Below are 16,422 nucleotides of genomic sequence, written 5' to 3' on the forward strand. Positions count from 1 at the left end.
ATTGTTAGGTGAAAGAAAAAATGTGTGTTTTTATTGTTTTTTATTTAGAAATTAGGTATGGCTAAAGGTGGTATGTATAGCTGCTAAGTTGACAAGGGGTGAACTGTCATGGTCAGGTTCATGTGTCAACTTGGCCAAGTGGAGGTACCTGTTTGTCTGTTTGGACAAGTGCTGGCCTGTCTGTTGCAATGAAAACATTTCATAGAATTAAGTCATGATCATGTCAGCTGCATTCACAGCTGACTCCATCTGTAATCAACCAAGGGGAGTGTCTTCTGCAATGAGTGATGCTTAATCTAATCACTGGAAGCCTTTTAAGGAGGATTCAGAGGAGACGGGCTCTTTTCCTGCTTCGGCCAATGAGCCTCTCCTGTGGAGTTCGTCCAGACCCTCCATCGGAATCATCAGCTTCACAGTATGCCCTGTGGGTTTTGGACTCTGCGTTCCCACGCTACATGAGACACTTTTATAAATTTTATATTTGCAAGTGTTTCCTGTTGATTCTGTTTCTCTAGAGAACCCTAACTAATACATATGGAAAGGGGAGCAAAAGACTCTGTGCACTAGCTGGATGGTTTCTTTGAGCAGGGAAAGCAAGGTAACTGGCTGCCAAGCTCCCCAAGGGAGCTCCTGACTGTGAGGGGGCTGCCATCCCAAGCTACCTGCAAGGGCAGGCATTTTCCTGGGTGTGATCAGGAAACAGTTCCTGGTGGAGTACCAATGGAGCCCACTCACCCTGTTCTCTATCCCAATTCTTCAGCTTCTTCATCCAGTATATTCCTATATTGTACAGAAGACCCTCTCAGATCACTTGCACCCTAGAACTGCTGTGCCAGTCATTTTTCTGTCACTTCTCTAGTTATTCCTTGGAGCAGTTGTGAACTCAGCATAGCCTATTCTACCATCTTCCTGGAAGTCCCAATTGCAGTTTTAATGAACAAATTCGAGCTAATAAAAACAAGCTCCAAGCACAAACAAACGAAGAGGAAGCAAGTAAGGAATCCTGAGGTTTCTCCCTACAGAAACGAGGCAAGAATGATGAAAAGAAAACAATAAAGTCAAGACTTCTGAAGTCAGCCAAGCTCAGAACACTGGAAAAGAGTGTGCCCCAAGGCACACAGAGCCAGGTACCAATTCAGGCTCTTAACTGGCAAACCTTGGGAGTTGGGGACAGGCTCTAAACAGATTTTTCTTTTTTTCTTAAACTATTCTAAGTAACACATAGAAGGAAGCCTGAGGCAATTTCAATCATCAGCACTAATACAGGCAAGGGGCGGAGTGAACACAGTTCTGACAGACAAAGTAACAAGTCCAGTGAAAGACATGATTTCCTAAAGGGTTTATCTTCCTGGAAGAGCTGGCCCTCAATCAGAGAATTCAGATCCCAGGAACTAAGCTCTAAGCCAGCCATCTATTTCAGCCTCTGTCACAACCACACACACCTGCAAGCTACAGATTCTGCTCAGAATTATAGGCACTGCACCACTTTACACCAGTGGGGAGCTGCAGGCTGACAAGCACTACCTGCTGGGAAGGATAGGAAAAGCACAGTGTCTAGATGCTTCACAGGAATCTCTAATAACCTGCTAGGTCTATTCCCCAGGAAAACCTGACACTGCTTACAGCATCCTCCTGAGACCTGGCCCTCTCTCATCTGGGAAAATCTTACTAGGGTCAATGATATCTGGGGAAACCATCGTAAGGAAAACTTTTTTAAAAGGTTCCATTTAGCCAGGGCAAAAAGAAAAACAAAATAGTTTAAAAATTCTGAACAGTTAAATAGAACTATGCTAGCAGTCTAGAATACGTTGAACTGAATGTCAAAAACAAATTAAAAAAATATGAAGCCAATGAAGAAGAAAACCTAGGTGAAAAAGCAAAAATGACCTCCAGAATAAACCAATCAAGAAAAACAAATGCCAAGACACCAACAAAAAATTACAAGTCATATGAGGAAAAGCTAAGATATTGCCCAAAGAAACAAACTAACACTACAGATGGCATACAAAGTTGAAACAACTAATTAAAAACATTCAAGGAGACATGGTAAATCATATCAAAAATCAAATCAACAAATTGAGGGAAGATATGGCAAAAGAGATGAAAAAGACATTGTGCAACCATAAAGAAGAAACCAAAAGCATAAAAACAAGCAAATGGCAGGGCAGTGCAATGGTGGCTCAGTGACAGAATTTGTTTACCTGCCATACCAGAGACCCGGGTCCAATTCCCGGAGCCTGCTCATGGAAAAAAAAAAAAAAAAAACAAAACAAATGGCGGAATTTATGGAATAAAAGGCAAGACAGAGGAAATGAAAAACACAATGGAGACTTATAACAGCAGGTCTGAAGAGGTAGAAGAAAGGATTAGTGAACTAAACACAAAAGAACAGAAAGGAAAAAGAATGGAAAAATAAGAGCAGGGTCTCAGGGAAATAAATGACAACATGAAGCACATGAATATATGTGTTATGGGTGTCTCAGCAGGAAAAATGAAGAGAAGGGGGCAGAAATAATAACAGAGGAAATAATCGCTTAAAATTTCCCATCTCTCATGAAAGACATAAAATTACAGATCCAAGAAGCACATCATAACCCCCAAACAGAATAGATCCACAAAGACCTACTCCAAGATACTTATTAATCAGATTATCAAATGTCAAAGACAAAGAAAATTCTGAAAGCAATCCAGCACATACAAAAGAAGCAATCCAGCACATACAAAAGAAGGTTGATATGACTATATGTTAATTTATCAGCACATACCATGGAGGTAAGAAGGTAGTGGTATGATATATTTAAGATTCTGAGACTTTTTCTGTTGTCTTATTTCTTTTTCTAAATCGATGCAAATGTTCTAAGAAATGATGAATATGCAACTATGTGATATTAAGAATTACTGATTATATATGTAGAATGGAAAGATATGTTAATTTTTTGTTTGTTGTTAATTTTTTAAATTAATAAATAAAAAAATTAAAAAAAGATTCTGAAAGAGAAAAACTGCCAACCAGGAGTTCCATACACAGCAAAACAGTCCTTCAAAAATGAGGGAGAGTTTAAAATATTTCTAGACAAACAGTCACTGAGAGAATTTATGAACAACACACTGGCTCTATAAGATATACTAAAGGGGAACACTACAGACAAATGGGAAAAGGGAGGACAGAGGGGTCTGGAGAAGAGTATAAAAATGAAGACTATCAGTGAGGTTAAAAAAAAGATAATAATAATAGGATGGCATATGGGAAACAATAATCCTGATGCCAACAATGGAGTGTAGCTAACAGTAATGTTTAAATATTCTTCCATCAGTAAATGGTAAATATCAATAATAAGAATTTACCATTCTTCCAATGGTAAATATCAATAATAAGGAGATACAGGGTACAGGACTTTTCTCTTTGGAGTGATAAAAATGTTCCAAAATTAATTGTGGTGATAAAGCACAACTCATACTGAGATCCATTGACTGTACATGTTAGATGGATTGCATGGTGTATGAATGGAACTGCTTTAAAAAAAGCCAGAAGAGAGTCTTAGTGCAGTATTTTCTTATTAGATCCAGAGTTCTTAATTAATGAAGACATTAATTCTTGATAGTAATTTAAAAAGGTAAATTTAAGGTAAGATGGGGGTGTCCCACCTTTGGGCACACCCACGTTAACTTCTCTAATGTGTACTCTCTCTTCTTAATAAACTTGACTATTTATCCCTACTAGCCTTCTTGTCTATAAATTCTTTTAGTTTCTAGACTATCAAATCTGGATCCAGCACAGCTGGCACCGCTGCCAGATCGGCACCGGTTACATATTCTGGCGAGCCCACCAGGAGTGATTTTAAAAGATCCCAGGAAAGTAGCATCTTTCATATAAGACACTGATCCTCAAAACTTGCATTTTGGATGCCCTGGGGTGAGTATATGTCTCAAGGATACTATTCAGCTGCGGAGGAGACATTGGACCCCACTGAAAAGAGAAGGAGGCAGATATTTTAAATGACCCATTGTAAGCTAAACCTCCAAACTTTGAAACCTCAAAAAGACTAAAAGGAAGAGGCATCCAAGACCAGTGAGCTCCCTTCTTATTAAAGTCTGGAGGGACAAACTCGTAGTGGAGCCCCTTACCACTCCCTAGAGAATGGGGGTAAAACTCCAAAGGAAATGGAATTTACAGAGGGGGAGAAAGCAAGGAGACACTGGAATAAGGCATGGCTTGTAGCTTTGGCTATGATCAGTAACCAGTCGCCTGAGGGCCACTCAAGGCAAAAGTCACTGGGAACCTGTCATGGATGTGGAGAACTGGGACACTGGAAGTGGGTGTGTTCACAAAGACCAAAGGAGCCGCAAAGATGGAGAGAGCTTCAAGAGCCCTGTTAACGAAGTAGTAAGGCAGAACAGTAGGCCTGAGAGTGTACTAACCACCAAGAGGGAGAGAAGCCTCTCCAAAAGCCCTGTTGACCACCCCTGACCAAGACTGAAGGGGCCTGGGGCCAATAGCTCCCTGGATCTTGGCAAAGAATAATGAAATAACGGAACCCTAAATGTCTCTACACATGACGGGGTTTGTAATAAACTACAAATCAAAAATTCATCCTCAACAAAAAATTTTTAAAACAAGCAAAAGTATATTTAAACAGAACCTGCCCAATGTGACATAACCTAACTCAAACTATCTGTATACCTCATTTGAACAACTGAAACACAGGGAGCCCAGAATAAGACAGGGTTCCTTTAATTGTATATAGTTTAATGTAATGCCTGGATACATCCTCGAGTATACTAACCAGGAAATCAAAAAGCATTGGCAAAGTCCCTTGAGGGATGGGAGAAAAAATATGAAACTATTAAACTTTACCATCAGGGAAGCCCCTGATACTGGATCAAACTTTACAGACACCCACATCAGTAGGCCAATGGACAGAACATTTAGACAGAGGATCAATAAAGAAACAGAGAATTTGAATAAAACAATGAATGAGCTAGACTTAACAGACATTTATAGAACATTACACCCCACAACAGCAGGATATACCATTTTCTCAAGTGCTCATGGATCATTCTCATGGATAGACCATATGCTGGGTCACAAAGCAAGTCTCAATAAATTTAAAAAGACTGAAATCATACAAAATACTTTCTCAGATCATAAAGGACTGAAGCCGGAAATCAATAATAGGCAGAGGACGAGAAAATTCACAAATATATGGAGGGTCAACAACACACTCTTAAACAACCAGTGGGTCAAGGAAGAAATTACAAGAGAAATCAGTAAATATCTCAAGGCAAATGAAAATTAAAAGACAACGTATCAAAATTTATGGGATGCAGCAAAGACAGTGCTAAGAGGGAAATTTATGGCCCTAAACGCCTATATTAAAAAAGAAGAAAGGGCAAATATCGAGGAATTAACTGTACACTTTGAAAGAACAGCAAACTAACCCCAAAGCAAGCAAAAGGAAAGAAATAATGAAGATTAGAGCAGAAATAGATGAAATTGAGAACATGAAAACAATTGAGAAAATCAACAAAACCAAAAGTTGTTTCTATGAGAAAATCAATAAGATTGATGGATCCTTAGCGAGGTTGACAAAAAGAAGGAGAGAGAGGATGCAAATAAATAAAATCAGAAATGGAACAGGAGACATAACCACTGACCCCACAGAAATAAAGGAAGTAATGACAGGATATCATCAACAACTTTAGGTGAATAAATTCAACAATGTAGATGAAACTTTGAAAGATGAAAGATGAATAAATTCAACTTTCTAGAAAGGCATGAGCAACCAACATTGACTTAAGAAGAAACAGACGACCTCAAAAAACCAATCACACATTAAGAAATTGAATCAGTCGTTACGAAGCTTCCAAAAAAGAAAAGGACCAGATAGCTTCACATGTGAATTCTACCAAACATTCAAGAAAGAATCAGTACCAATCCTGCTCGAACTCTGCAAAAAATTGAAGAGGAGGGAAAGCTACCTAACTCATTCTACAAAGCCAACATCACGCTCGTACAAAAGCCGGACAAAGATATTACAAAAAAGAAAACTTCAGACCAATCTCTCTAATGAATATATATGCAAAAATCCTCAACACAATTCTAGCAAATCGAATACAGCAGCGCATTAAAAGAATTATACACCGTAACCAAGTAGGATTCAACCCAGATATGTAAGGATGGTTCAACATAAGGACATCAATTAATGTAAATACCCCATATCAACAAATCAAAGCAGAAAAACCACATGATCATCTCGATTGATGCAGAAAAGGCATTTGACAAAATTCAACATCCTTTCCTGTTGAAAACACTTCAAAGGATAGGAATAGGAGGGAACTTCCTCAAAATGATAAAGGGAATATATGAAAAACCAACAGCTGGCATCATCCTCAATGGAGAAAAACGGAAAATTTCCCCCTAAGATCAGGAACAAGACAAGGATGTCCACTACCACCACTTTTATTCAACATTGTGTTGGAAGTTCTGGCCAGAGCAATTAAACAAGAAAAAAGAAATATAAGGCATCAAAATTGAAAAGGAAGAAGTAAAATTCTCACTGCTTGCAAATGATATGATAATATATGTCAAAAACCCCAAAAAAGCCACAGCAAAACTACTACAGCTAATAAATGAGTACAGCAAAGAGGCAGGTTATAAGATCAACACTCAAAAATCTGTAGTGTTTCTATATACTAGTAATGAACAATCTGAGGGGGAAATCAAGAAAAAAATTCTATTTACAATTGTAACCAAAAGAATAAAATATTTCAGAATAAATTTAACTAAAGATACAAAAGACCTGTACAAAGAAAACTACAAAAAATTGTTAAAAGAAATCACAGAAGACCTAAATAAATGGAAAGACATATCATGTTCACGGATTGGAAGACTAAACATGGTTAAGATGTCAATTCTACCTAAATTGATTTGCACATTCAATGCAATACCAATTAAAATCCCAAAAACTTACTTTACAGAAAGAGAAAAACCAATAACCAAATTTATCTGGAAGGGCAGGGTTCCCCAAATAGCTAAAAGTATCCTGAGAAAAAAAACATGAAGTCAGAGGTCTCATGCTACCACACTTTAAGATGTATTATGAAGCTACAGTGGTCAAAACAGCATGGTACTGGCACAAAGATAGATATACTGACCAATAGAATCAAATAGAATGTTCAGATATAGACCCTCTCATCTATGGGCAATTGATCTTTGATAAGGCAGTCAAGCCAACTGACCTGGGACAGAACACTCTCTTCAATAAATGGTGCCTAAAGAACTAGATATCCATATGCAAAAGAAAGAGGACCCATATCTCACACCCTATACAAAAGTTAACTCAAAATGGATCAAAGACCTAAACATTAGATCTAAGATCATAAAAATGTGAGAAGAAAATGTAGGGAAATATCTTATAAATCTTATACTTAGAGGCGGTTTTATAGACCTTACACCCAAAGCAAGAGCACTGAAGAAAGAAAGAAATGAATGGGAACTCCTCAAAATTAAACACTTTTGTGCATCAAAGAACTTCATCAAGAAAGTAAAAAGAGGACTTCCTGGAAGATGGCAGCTTAGTAAGACGCGCGGATCTTAGTTTCTTCTCCAGGACACCTACTAGGGGAGTAGAAACAATACAGAAAGCGCCCAAAGCCACAACAGAGATAAAAAAGACAGCGTACCCCATCCTGGAACGGCTGGCTGGCTGAGAGAAGCAGCTCGGGTGAGATCGCCGAGGCGCGCGGGCCTTACCGGGCGGGGTGGCAAGCGGCCGGAGTTACTCCCTTCCCCCTTCCCGGGCCGGCTGGGAGAATTGGAGAGGTGGTCCCCTGAAACCAAGGCGACTGGCGCCCACACCACGCGCAGCCCCCGGACCAACTGAGAGAATTGGATCGGAAACCCCCAGGCCGCGGAGAACGGTGACCCCGTGACTCCCGGGGAACGTGCACTCTCTCGGGCGGGCCGCTGCCGCTGGCGCCCTCCCGCCACGCTTGTTGCCCAGGGCCGACTAGGAAATTCGGACGGGCTCTTTTCCTGGCTGCGGCGACCAGCAACCCTCCCTGCGTTCGGACACCCTCCCTGCGTTCGGACCCTGGGCCGGCTCAAGCTGCTTCGGCTAGCGAACCCCCAGGACGGCGAGAGTTTTCCAAAGTTTAAGGTCCCACAGCACCTTTTACTGGTGGGACCCGCAGACAAACGTGTGCCACGAGCGCCACCTACTGGGCAGGATAAGAAAAACAGAACCCAGAGATTTCACAGAAAAATATTACAACCTTGCTGGGTCCAACACCAAGAGAAATCTGAATAAATGCCCAGACGCCAGCAGCAGAAGATAACTGTCCACGCTCAAAAGATTGAGAATATGGCTCAGTCAAAGGAACAAACCAATAGCTCAAATGAGACACAAGAGCTGAGACAACTAATGCTGAATATACGAACAGAAATGGAAAACCTCTTCAAAAATGAAATCGATAAATTGAGGGAGGACATGAAGAGGACATGGGCTGAACATAAAGAAGAAATAGAAAAACTGAAAAAACAAATCGCAGAACTTATGGAAGTGAAGGATAAAGTAGCAAACATAGAAAAAATAATGGATAGCTACAATGATAGATTTAAAGAGACAGAAGATAGAATTAGTGATTTGGAGGATGGAACATCTGAATTCCAAAAAGAAACAGAAACTATAGGGAAAAGAATGGAAAAATTTGAACAGGGTATCAGGGAACTCAAGGACAATATGAACCGCACAAATATACGTGTTGTGGGTGTCCCAGAAGGAGAAGAGAAGGGAAAAGGAGGAGAAAAACTAATGGAAGAAATTATCACTGAAAATTTCCCAACTCTTATGAAAGACCTAAAATTACAGATCCAAGAAGTGCAGCGCACCCCAAAGAGATTAGACCCAAATAGGCGTTCTCCAAGACACTTACTAGTTAGAATGTCAGAGGTCAAAGAGAAAGAGAAGATCTTGAAAGCAGTAAGAGAAAAACAATCCATTACATACAAGGGAAACCCAATAAGACTTTGTGTAGATTTCTCAGCAGAAACCATGGAAGCTAGAAGACAGTGGGATGATATATTTAAAATACTAAAAGAGAAAAACTGCCAACCAAGACTCCTATATCCAGCAAAATTATCCTTCAAAAATGAGGGAGAAATTAAAACATTCTCAGACAAAAAGTCACTGAAAGAATTTGTGACCAAGAGACCAGCTCTGCAAGAAATACTAAAGGGAGCACTAGAGTCAGATACAAAAAGACAGAAGAGAGAGATATGGAAAAGAGTGTAGAAAGAAGGAAAATCAGATATGATATATATAATACAAAAGGCAAAATGTTAGAGGAAAATATTATCCAAACAGTAATAACACTAAATGTCAATGGACTGAATTCCCCAATCAAAAGACATAGATTGGCAGAATGGATTAAAAAACAGGATCCTTCGATATGCTGTCTACAGGAAACACATCTTAGACCCAAAGATAAACATAGGTTGAAAGTGAAAGGTTGGGAAAAGATATTTCATGCAAATAACAACCAGAAAAGAGCAGGAGTGGCTATACTAATATCCAACAAATTAGACTTCAAATGTAAAACAGTTAAAAGAGACAAAGAAGGACACTATATACTAATAAAAGGAACAATTAAACAAGAAGACATAACAATCATAAATATTTACGCAGCGAATCAGAATGCCCCAAAATACGTGAGGAATATACTGCAAACACTGAAAAGGGAAATAGACTCATATACCATAATAGTTGGAGACTTCAACTCACCACTCTCATCAATGGACAGAACATCTAGACAGAGGATCAACAAAGAAATAGAGAATCTGAATATTACTATAAATGAACTAGACTTAATAGACATTTATAGGACATTACATCCCACAACAGCAGGATACACCTTTTTCTCAAGTGCTCATGGATCATTCTCAAAGATAGACCATATGCTGGGTCACAAAGCAAGTCTCAACAAATTTAAAAAGATTGAAATCTTACACAACACTTTCTCGGACCATAAAGGAATGATGTTGGAAATCAATAATAGGCAGAGTGCCAGAAAATTCACAAATACGTGGAGGCTCAACAACACACTCCTAAACAACGACTGGGTCAAAGAAGAAATTGCAAGAGAAATTAGCAAATACCTCGAGGCGAATGAAAATGAAAACACAACATATCAAAACTTATGGGACGCAGCAAAGGCAGTGCTAAGAGGGAAATTTATTGCTCTAAATGCCTATATCAGAAAAGAAGAAAAGGCAAAAATTCAGGAATTAACTATCCATTTGGAAGAACTGGAGAAAGAACAGCAAGCTAACCCCAAAGCAAGCAAAAGGAAAGAAATAACAAAGATTAGAGCACAAATAAATGAAATTGAAAACATGAAAACAATAGAGAAAATCAATAAGGCCAGAAGTTGGTTCTATGAGAAAATCAATAAGACTGATGGGCCCTTAGCAAGATTGACAAAAAGAAGAAGAGACGATGCAAATAAATAAGATCAGAAATGGAAGAGGAGACATAACTACTGACCTCACAGAAATAAAGGAGGTAATAACAGGATACTATGAACAACTTTACGCTAATAAATACAACAATTTAGAGGAAATGGACGGGTTCCTGGAAAGACATGAACAACCAACTTTGACTCAAGAAGACATAGATGACCTCAACAAACCAATCACAAGTAAAGAAATTGAATTAGTCATTCAAAAGCTTCCTAAAAAGAAAAGTCCAGGACCAGATGGCTTCACATGTGAATTCTACCAAACGTTCCAGAAAGAATTAGTACCAATTCTCTTCAAACTCTTCAAAAAAATCGAAGTGGAGGGAAAACTACCTAATTCATTCTATGAAGCCAACATCAGCCCCATACCAAAACCAGGCAAAGATATTACAAAAAAAGAAAACTACAGACCAATCTCTCTAATGAATACAGATGCAAAAATCCTCAATAAAATTCTAGCAAATCGTATCCAACAACACATTAAAAGAATTATACATCATGACCAAGTAGGATTCATCCCAGGTATGCAAGGATGGTTCAACATAAGAAAATCAATTAATGTAATACACCATATCAACAAATCAAAGCAGAAAAATCACATGATCATCTCAATTGATGCACAGAAGGCATTCGACAAGATTCAACATCCTTTCCTGTTGAAAACACTTCAAAAGATAGGAATACAAGGGAACTTCCTTAAAATGATAGAGGGAATATATGAAAAACCCACAGCTAATATCATCCTCAATGGGGAAAAATTGAAAACTTTCCCCCTAAGATCAGGAACAAGACAAGGATGTCCACTATCACCACTATTATTCAACATTGTGTTGGAGGTTCTAGCCAGAGCAATTAGACAAGAAAAAGAAATACAAGGCATCAAAATTGGAAAGGAAGAAGTAAAACTATCACTGTTTGCAGACGATATGATACTATACGTCGAAAACCCGGAAAAATCCACAACAAAACTACTAGAGCTAATAAATGAGTACAGCAAAGTAGCAGGTTACAAGATCAACATTCAAAAATCTGTAGCATTTCTATACACTAGTAATGAACAAGCTGAGGGGGAAATCAAGAAACGAATCCCATTTACAATTGCAACTAAAAGAATAAAATACCTAGGAATAAATTTAACTAAAGAGACAAAAAACCTATATAAAGAAAACTACAAAAAACTGCTAAAAGAAATCACAGAAGACCTAAATAGATGGAAGGGCATACCGTGTTCATGGATTGGAAGGCTAAATATAGTTAAGATGTCAATCCTACCTAAATTGATTTACAGATTCAATGCAATACCAATCAAAATCCCAACAACTTATTTTTCAGAAATAGAAACACCAATAAGCAAATTTATCTGGAAGGGCAGGGTGCCCCGAATTGCTAAAAACATCTTGAGGAAAAAAAACGAAGCTGGAGGTCTCGCGCTGCCTGACTTTAAGGCATATTATGAAGCCACAGTGGTCAAAACAGCATGGTATTGGCATAAAGATAGATATATCGACCAATGGAATCGAATAGAGTGCTCAGATATAGACCCTCTCATCTATGGACATTTGATCTTTGATAAGGCAGTCAAGCCAACTCACCTGGGACAGAGCAGTCTCTTCAATAAATGGTGCCTAGAGAACTGGATATCCATATGCAAAAGAATGAAAGAAGACCCATCTCTCACACCCTATACAAAAGTTAACTCAAAATGGATCAAAGATCTAAACATTAGGTCTAAGACCATAAAACAGTTAGAGGAAAATGTTGGGAGATATCTTATGGATCTTACAACTGGAGGCGGTTTTATGGACCTTAAACCTAAAGCAAGAGCATTGAAGAAGGAAATAAATAAATGGGAACTCCTCAAAATTAAACACTTTTGTGCATCAAAGAACTTCATCAAGAAAGTAAAAAGACAGCCTTCACAATGGGAGACAATATTTGGAAATGATATATCAGATAAAGGTCTAGTATCCAGAATTTATAAAGAGATTGTTCATCTCAACAACAAAAAGACAGCCAACCCAATTACAAAATGGGAAAAAGACTTGAACAGACACCTCTCAGAAGAGGAAATACGGATGGCCAAGAGGCACATGAAGAGATGCTCAATGTCCCTGGCCATTAGAGAAATGCAAATCAAAACCACAATGAGATATCATCTCACACCCACCAGAATGGCCATTATCAACAAAACAGAAAATGACAAGTGCTGGAAAGGATGCGGAGAAAGAGGCACACTTATCCACTGTTGGTGGGAATGTCAAAGGGTGCAACCACTGTGGAAGGCAGTTTGGCGGTTCCTCAAAAAGCTGAATATAGAATTGCCATACGACCCAGCAATACCATTGCTAGGTATCTACTCAAAGGACTTAAGGGCAAAGACACAAACGGACATTTGCACACCAATGTTTATAGCAGCATTATTTACAATTGCAAAGAGATGGAAACAGCCAAAATCTCCATCAACAGAAGAGTGGCTAAACAAACTGTGGTATATACATACGATGGAATATTATGCAGCTTTAAGACAAGATAAACTTATGAAGCATGTAATAACATGGATGGACCTAGAGAATATTATGCTGAGTGAATCCAGCCAAAAACTAAAGGACAAATACTGTATGGTCCCACTGATGTGAACGGACATTCGAGAATAAACTTGAAATATGTCATTGGTAACAGAGTTCAGCAGGAGTTAGAAACAGGGTAAGACAATGGGTAATTGAAGCTGAAGGGATACAGACTGTGCAACAGGACTAGATACAAAAACTCAAAAATGGACAGCACAATAATACCTAATTGTAAAGTAATCATGTTAAAACACTGAATGAAGCTGCATCTGAGCTATAGGTTTTTGTTTTGTTTTGTTTTGTTTTGATTTTACTATTATTACTTTTATTTTTTTCTCTATATTAACATTCTATATCTTTTTCGGTTATGTTGCTAGTTCTTCTAAACCAATGCAAATGTACTAAGAAATGATGATCATGCATCTATGTGATGATGTTAAGAATTAATGATTGCATGTGTAGAATGGTATGATCTCTAAATGTTGGGTTAATTTCTTTTTTTCCGTTATTTAAAAAAAAAAAAAAAGAGAGAAGGGATAATTGGAGATGAAGGGATATAGACTGTACAACGGGACTGGATATAAAAACTCAGAAATGGACAGCACAATACTACCCAATTGTAATGCAATTATGTTAAAACACTGAATGAAGCTGCATGTGAGGTATAGGTTTTTTGTTTTTGTTTTTTTTTCTTTCTATTATTGTTTTAATTCTTATTCTGTTGTCTTTTTATTTCTTTTTCTAAATCGATGCAAATGTACTAAGAAATGATGAATATGCAACTATGTGATGTTATTAAGAATTACTGATTGTACATGTAGATTGGAATGATTTCTAATTGTTTGTTGTTAATTCTTTTTTTAATTAATAAAAAAAAAAAAAAAGAAAGTAAAAAGACAGCCTACACAATAAGAGACAATATTTGGAAACAATATATCAGATAAAGGTCTAGTATCCAGGATATTTAAAGAGATTGTTCAACTCAACAACAAAAAGACAGACAACCCAATTACAAAATGGGCAAAAGACTTGAACAGATACTTCTCAGAAGAAGAAATACAAATGGTCAAAAGGTACATGAAAAGATGCTCAACTTCCCTGGCTATTAGGGAAATGCAAATCAAAACCACAACGAAACATCATCTCAGAATGGCCAGTATCAATAAAGCAGAAAATGACAAGTGCTGAAGAGGATGCGGAGAAAGAGGCACACTTATCCATTACTGGTGGGAACATCAAATGTTACAACTGCTGTGGAAGGCAGTCTGGCGGTTCCTCAGGAAGCTAAATACAGAATTGCCATATGACCTGGCAATACAATTGTTAGGTATCTACTCAGAGGACATGAGGGCAAGGACACAAACGAACACTTGCACACCAAAGTTTAGAGCAGCACTATTTACAATTGCGAAGAGATGGGAACAACCAAAATGTCCATCAAGAGATAATTGGCTAAACAAACTGTGGTATATACGTACAATGGAATATTATGCTGCCATAAGACAGAATAAAGTTATGATGTATGTAACAACATGGATGGAACTTAAGAACATTATGCTGAGTCAGATTAGCCAGAAACAAAAGGACCAATACTGTATGGTCTCACTGATAATGAGCTGACATTATTTAATAAACTTGGAGAATTTCATTGATAAAAGAGACCATCAGGAGTTACAAACAGGGTAAGATATTGGGTTATTGGAGCTGAAGGGATACAGATTGTGCAACAGGACTGGTTGTAAAAACTCAGAAATGGACAGCACAATACTACCTAACTGTAATACAATTATGTTAAAACACTGAATGAAGTTGAATGTGAGAATCATAGATGGAAGAGGACTGTGGGCACAAATGAAATCAGAAAGAAAAAGACGATAAAGACTGAGACAGTATAATCTAGGAATGCCTAGAGTGTATAATGATGGTGACTAAATGCACAAATTAAAAAAATGTTTTTGCATGAGGAAGAACAAAGGAATGTCATTACTGCAGGGTGCTGAAAATAGATGGTAATTAATATTTTAAAATTTTAACTTATGTGTGAGACTAAAGTAAAAAAATGTTTGATACAAAATTTATATTTTGACTAGTGCATTTCCCAATATAACTTATGTAGACAGCTTAATTAAACACCATAAGTACATGGAAGCTTGAGTAGGACATGGGATTTTTTTAGTTTGTTCAGAGTGATGCCCCGATAAATCCCAGAGTGATTAGAACAGTGAATAAAAAAGCATTTGCAAAGTCTCCTTTGGGGAATGGTGAGAAAGGGGGAAAATTCAACTTCCCCAAGTTGAATTCTCGATATTCTCACCAGCAGCGTGCACAGTCAAAGCTACAGGCTAAGCCTCCAATCTTGGGGTTTGTTCATATGAAACTTAACCCCACAAAGGATAGGTCAAGTCTACTTAAAATTAGGCCTAAGAGCCACCCCCAAGAGAGCCTCTTTTGTTGCTCAGATGTGGCCTCTCTCTCCAGCCAACACAACAAGCAAACTCACCACCCTCCCCCTGTCTACGTGGGATATGACTCCCAGGGGTGTGGACCTTCCTGGCAATGTGAGACAGAAATCCTAGAATGAGCTGAGACTCAGCATTAAGGGATTGAGAAAAACCCTAGAATGGGCTGAGACTCAGCATCAGGGGATTGAGAAAACCTTCTCGACCAAAAGGGGGAAGTGTGAAATGAGACAAAATAAAGGGTCAATGGCTCAGAGATTCAAAACAGAGTTGAGAGATTATCCTGGAGGTTATTCTTACGCATTAAACAGACATCACCTTGTTAGTCAAGATGTAATGGAGAGGCTGGCGGGAACTGCCTGAAAACGTAGAGCTGTGTTCCAGCAGCCATGTTTCTTGAAGATGATTGTATAGTGATACAGCATTCACAATGCGACGGTGTGATTGTGAAAACCTTCTGTCTGACACTCCTTTTATCCTCCTTATCAACAGACGAGTAAAACAAATGGAATAAAAATAAATAATAGGGGGAACAAAGGTTAAATTTAGATTGAAATGCTAGTAATCAATGAGAGGGAGGGGTAAGGGATATGGTATGTACGAATTTTTTTCTGTCGTCTTGTATTTCTTTTTCTGAATTGATGCAAATGTTCTACGAAATGATCATGATGATGAATATGCAACTATTTAATATCATGAATTACTGATTATATATGTAGAACGGAATGATCATAGCAAAAAAAATAAATAAATAAAAATAAAACTCCACAACAGATATGACTGCTGTAAGAGCTTATCATCTAGGAAGCTTTACAATAGGCATTCACCTGGTAACCTATGCTCACGAATTCAAGTCTCAGAGTTTGTACATTATAGTT

At 38.0% G+C, this 16,422-nt stretch overlaps 1 protein-coding gene across 6 annotated transcripts in view; it reads right to left on the reverse strand.

The window, feature by feature from the left end:
• ARMH3 (armadillo like helical domain containing 3) overlaps positions 1–16,422 on the reverse strand; it is a 365,667-nt gene that overhangs the window by 283,826 nt on the left and 65,419 nt on the right. The window lies entirely within an intron of this gene.

The sequence above is a fragment of the Tamandua tetradactyla genome, chromosome 13, assembly GCF_023851605.1.
Source record: "Tamandua tetradactyla isolate mTamTet1 chromosome 13, mTamTet1.pri, whole genome shotgun sequence".
Lineage (NCBI taxonomy): Eukaryota > Metazoa > Chordata > Mammalia > Pilosa > Myrmecophagidae > Tamandua > Tamandua tetradactyla.